Raw genomic sequence first — 6,410 nt, 5'->3', positions numbered from 1 at the left:
GATGTATATTTCCAAGATTCAAACATTCTAGTTTGTTTTCCCACGGACTCCCACTGTTTGAACATAGATACGATCGCAAAGACACGCACCGTGCACCACCGTTGATCCATAGTACTTCACAACGATCAAGACTACATTGGGCTGATTAACGACGCTGTGTAAGTTACCCTAGTAACCGTTGTTATAAAAGACTACGATTTAATCCAAATACTCACCTGGTTCTTAAACCCCCCGTTGTATTGTGAATTCCGATTTGATAGAAAGCCCTTTCATTAAGTAAGTCGTTGACAATCATTGATCTTGCTTTGCATTCTTGTCTAGCTAGTGTACAAATTGGATTAAGTACTTCAGCGCCAACACTTGGTAGCAGATGCTCACTGTTCTTTTGCCTTTATTGACATAATCTTGGTGCAAAACAAGGCAGCGCACACACATTTAGTTTGTTGTAGACAGTTTGATCGTTTGTGAATTGATTTTACCTTCCGAATTTTCAGTTGAGTTGGTAATCGAATTTCTTTTTGTGTGTATTCTATTTGCATTGCTGAGAAATTTACTGTTTCATTCGACTTCATTTTCATTTGCTTGTGTAAGCTGGTTCTGGTGTATTGTATTTGAGTATCGTTTATTGTGTTATCTCGAATTGCTTTAACTATTTGTTTTTCATTTTCTGATATATTTGTGCATTTGTTACAGTGATTGAGTTACATAATTGCTGTATTGTGATTGCCTTCTATTTGATTGAGTATTTTGATTATCATTTCGCTATTTTCACCCTTGAATCCGTTTCCTTATCTGATCCTCAATTCCTTTTCTCTGATTCATCTCATTTGATTTGCATTCGTGAAATTTTTCATATGATGACAATTGCTGGTGTTATTTGTGCATTTTTTCTCGTGCACATTTTCCCCTTGTATATCTCCCCTTTGGACTGTTTTCTCGCAAGTTCAGATTGTCTCCTTCAAAGCAAAATGGCAGCCTCTAGAATGCATTTGTCCGACGACGAAATCTTCCCATCAACCACCGCACCAATTGGTCAAATGTCGTCTCGTCGACCTCGACTCAACCTCCCTCAAGACACCAGACCCAAGGAAAGACGCATACCTCAACAGGCATCTCCCTTTCAAGAAGATCTGCGTAACATCCAGCTCACCACAGACCAAATGCTAACGCAACTGGAAGACATCGAGAGACGACTATCTCGCAGCACACCCCGACAACCAGTACAAGATTCACATATACAGCGTTCAACCTCCATAAGGCCTACCCCCATATTGAGACGAGGTTCTACTTCAACTGGTTATCCAGTGCTTACACCACAGGATCAACACAGACCTGACCGTTCGTCTCCTATGCCTACATCTCAGCATCGTCTTCTTCCATCGCATCAGGTGAAAACTGTACCGATCTTCACTGGGCGCGACCAAGGTGCAACCATTGCCGTTGATGATTGGGTACGAGACGTGAAGTACCTCATCGAGACCACGTCTATGCCTACAGAACTCCAGTTTTCCACCATCGTCAGATATCTCGGCGGAGCCGCCAGAAAACTGGTCCTCAATCTACCTCCGACACATCAGACCCCTAGCCACGCTTTCGTAGAACTCAAGGCACAATTTGGAGATGTATTTCTAACTGGTGATCCATTGGCCAACTTCTACGAGCGTGTGAGACTTCCCAACGAGGTACCGAGCATATACGCCGTCGAGCTTGAAGCAACATTGAGGATCATCGAAGAGAGATCAAGTCTTAGACGCCCATTTCCAAACAGAAACAGCATGCTCACGCAACAATTCATGAGAGGCGTCAAAGATGAAAAAGTCACGCAGAGACTGGCACCAATGAGACCAAGGGAGATGACATTTAGAGAACTCCAAGTTGAGCTTCGTCAATTGGAACGAGAATCTTGAATTGCTGCAGCTGTGAAGACAGAAGCCAAGATCCAGTCCCAGCAATCCCAGCAGATTCGTCCTCAGTACCATCAGCGATCTTCGTCAAGCACGCCAGATGTGACTGACCATCCACGAAACCAACTGGTGGACAATAAGCCCAAGTCAAGTACCGATCACGACGTTTTGCAAGACCTGCTCCTTACTGTACATCAATAGCACAGAAGGTTGAGCAGATCTCTACAGTACCACGGCGATATCAGCACCCGAAGGAAGACAAACAGCCTGCTGGCCAGCGGGTTTTCATCTGTCATAGATGTGGTAACGAGGGGCACATTGCAAAGGATGTAGAAGTGTTCCTTTAAACCCCAAGGGCCCGCGGCCGATGGGCAAGCCGTCAGAGGCCAACAACCAACATGCCCAATGAAGTCTTCTTCAAACAGTGCATCTCGACAATCAACAATATTCCAACATGATAGCAAGCCTCACCATCAACAATTAATTGGTCCTAACAATGAAGATGTAGTCAAGATAAATGGCGTCAATTATACTGCCTTGATAGATTCTGGTTCGCAGATCACTTCAATAACAGAAGACCTTTGGAAGCGACATCCTGAGCTCCAGAACAGAGAACCCTCTCCTACAGAAGTTTCCATCGAGAGTGCGAGTGGGCATAGTGTACCTCACTTAGGCATCGTACCAGTTACCCTTGATATAATGGACGTTGTTTATGAAGATGTCCCTGCATTCGTGGTACCAACAGATAGTTACCGCAGAGATGTTCCAGTCCTCATTGGTACCAATGTGATCAGAGCTGTCAAGAGGGATCAGCAAATAGCAAAGAGTAACCAATTCACGCGACATCTTCAGACGAAGAGCTCTGCATGGCATGCAGCATTCAGCAGCCTCACCGCTTCGGAACCTGGTAACCACCATGATGGTACTATCGGCTACGCGAAGTACATCGGGCGAAATCCCCGAGTGATATCACCAGGCCAAGAAGAAGACATCATTTGTCAAGCACCCCGTGGTCAAGGCCTTCCTTACACCGCAGTCGTCGAGAATTTTCCTCAAAGCTCTTCATGCTTGAAAGTCAGCAACCTAGTCACAGATGTTGGACCTAACTGCCAAGTACCTGTGAGACTGTGCAACATTTCTGCAAAACCCATAACCATCAGACACAATTGTAAACTGGCACAGTTATCGTCCATCTTGCGCATTGATGATCTACCACGCCATCAAAATCAAGATAGGTCACAATCTAGACGGAAAGATAGAGACCATGAATGCACAACTCCGACAGATCAGAGTCAAGTCCATGATGATCCATCAGATGTAAGATTTACGCCTCCGGTAGACCTCTCCACTGCGAAATTTGACAGCGAGTCACAGAAGAAACAGCTGGAAAATCTTCTTCAAGAATACTCTGATGTATTCTCATCTACTTCACTTGACTTCGGATGTACATCAACGATTAAGCACAGCATTCCACTCATAGATGATCAACCATTTCGACTTCCTCATCGCCGAGTCCCACCTTCGCAATACCAAGCTGTCAAGGATCACCTCAAGGCCATGGAGGAAACAGACGTAATTCGTAGAAGTAGCAGTCCCTTTGCCTCGCCGATCGTGATTGCACATAAGAAAGATGGCTCATTGCGAATATGCATCGACTACCGTCGTCTGAACAGCAAAACTGTACGGGATGCTTATCCACTCCCACGCATTGACGAAGCTCTGGATGCTCTTGGAAACACCCAACTCTTCACCACATTAGACCTTACATCAGGCTACTGGCAAGTCCAAATGGAAAAAAAAGACATACCCAAGACAGCCTTCACTACTCCCATGGGCTTATATGAATGTAACCGGATGCCTTTCGGGTTAGCCAATGCTCCGGCTACGTTCCAACGCCTTATGATGACTTGTCTAGGAGAGCAAAACTATGTCACATGTCTGCTGTATCTCGACGACATAATCATTTTCTCTACCAACTTCGAAGAACATCTTGACCGTCTCGCCAAAGTATTCTCATGCCTGAGACAACATGGCCTAAAACTCAAGCCGTCTAAGTGTAACCTTCTCCAAGAAGAAGTAAAGTATCTTGGTCACATTGTTTCGGGCAAAGGTATCTGTAGTGATCCAGACAAAACTGTGCAAGTACAACACTGGCCAACCCCCACTAGCCGCAAAGAATTACAACGATTTCTCGGCTTCACCGGCTACTATAGGCACTTCATTAAAGGGTATTCGCACATTGCCTCACCTCTCTACAAACTCACATCCGGTGACCCAAGACGGAAGAAGAGGAAGATCAGAAAAACCTCTACATCTGTAACCCCACCATTCATTTGGACGGATGATTGTCAGATGGCCATGGATCAATTGAAACAACAGTTGACATCTCCACCGATCCTCGCCTACGCCAACTACTCACTCCCATTCATCCTGCAGACTGATGCGTAAGGAGTCGGGCTCGGAGCTGTTCTAAGCCAAGTACAGGAAGGAACGGAACGAGTCATCGCATACGCCAGTAGAGTTCTCTGCCCCGCCGAATCTCGCTACCCAGCGCACAAGCTAGAATTCTTAGCGATGAAGTGGGCAATTACTGACAAGTTTCGAGATTACCTACTGGGCACCAATTTACAGTGCTGACTGATAACAATCCTCTCCTGTATGTCACCACCTCTGCCAAGCTAGATGCAACAGGCCAAAGATGGATTGCTGCGTTATCCCAGTTCAACTTCACCGTGAAGTACAAACCAGGCAAGAGCAACGAAGCAGCCGATGCGCTATCTCGCAAACCACATTCTGATACCTCGAGGACTCTCCTGACATTCCAGAAGGACGCCATCACCATCCCACCTCACATCGTGCAAGCCATCTGCAACAGTCACCCACTAGAACCAAATCTCTTTGTACAGCCTCCATTAGCTAGATGTGAAGTCACGACCGAGAGTCACATGCCTGGACCAACCAATGACTTGCCTAGACTATCCAAAAAAGACATCATTTCAGCCCAGAGAAGTGATCATAATATCGCCAGAGTCATACACTACATGGAGAAGGGCAGAAAGCCAACCAGAGAAGAGAGAGGTTGCGAACAGCTTGGATGTCTCATCTGTTTACGACAATGGGCAAAGCTCCAGATGAGGGATGGCGTGCTCTATCGTCTGAGAAAGAACCAGGATGGATCAACAACAGAACAACTTGTTCTTCCTCAACAATACAGAGACACTGTCATGAGATCTCTCCACAATGACTTCGGCCACCTTGGCTTCGACAGAACGCTCGACATGGCAAGAAACAGGTTTTTCTGGCCTAAGATGGCACAGGACATCAAAACCTGGTGCGAGCACTGCAAGAGATGCTGCCTGAGGAAGACTCCCTCCACAAAAACTCGTGTACCTTTGGTCAACATCAGCACAAGCGAACCTATGGAGCTACTTTGCATCGATTATCTCAAGTTGGAAAGGAGCAAAGGCGGTTATGAAAACATACTGGTCATAACCGACCATTTCACCAAATATGCTCAGGCGTTCCCTACTCGCGATCAAAAGGCCGACACGGTTGCCAAGATACTCTGGGAGAAGATAATTCAGCACTATGGATTTCCGGTGAGAATACACGCGGACCAGGGTCGTAATTTCGAAAGTCAGCTCATCCGGGAACTCTGTAAGATCTCTGGCATCAAAAAAAGTCGAACAACCCCCTACCATCCTCAAGGGAATGGCCTTACAGAACGCTTCAACCACACTCTGCTGAACATGCTCGGTACGCTCGAAGAAAACCAGAAGAAAGACTGGAAACAATACGTAGGAACAATGACACACGCCTATAATTCCACACGACACGACTCTACCGGTTATGCTCCATTTTATCTCATGTTCGGCAGACATCCAAACCTACCAGTTGACTTGATGTTCGGACTCAAGTCCACGGAGAGAGAAACACCAAATTACGATGAGTATGTCGAACAGCTGAGGGACAGACTTCAAGCCTCGTACAAAAGGGCTAGCGACTTCGTCAAGCAGGCAAAGGCGAAACAGAAACGCCTTTATGACAGAGGTTCCTGTATCGCCCCCCTACGTATAGGTGACAGAGTCCTTGTCCAAAATAAACATCTGGTCGGAACTAGCAAGTTAGCCGACAGGTGGGAGTCACAACCCTACGTAGTAATATCTAAGCATCAAGACCTTCCGGTGTATACCCTCCGTTCTCTTAATAATGGAAGAGAGAGAACCGTACACAGAAATCTGCTGACTCCATGTATGTTTCTGCCCATGGAAGAGGCCAGCTTGAGAAGAGACGTGCCCCCGACGAACACTCAAACAAAAACAGAGCCCGACACGGAACAGGCAGATGACCAACCTCAAAAGATAGGCATGGAAGAAAGTGAAACCAGCGAGGAAGAGGTGGACATTTCTCCCAGTAGAAACAGAATCACCTTCACCTTCACCTTCACCACCTGTGCTTACTCCAATGATTGATCTTGGTACGAGAAACAGTGATGATATATATCTT

The sequence above is a fragment of the Patiria miniata genome, unplaced genomic scaffold (assembly GCF_015706575.1).
Source record: "Patiria miniata isolate m_02_andy unplaced genomic scaffold, ASM1570657v1 HiC_scaffold_13, whole genome shotgun sequence".
In the NCBI taxonomy this organism is placed as follows: Eukaryota; Metazoa; Echinodermata; class Asteroidea; order Valvatida; family Asterinidae; genus Patiria; species Patiria miniata.
The sequence above is the reverse complement of the archived record's forward strand: the minus strand, read 5'-3'. Positions refer to the sequence as shown.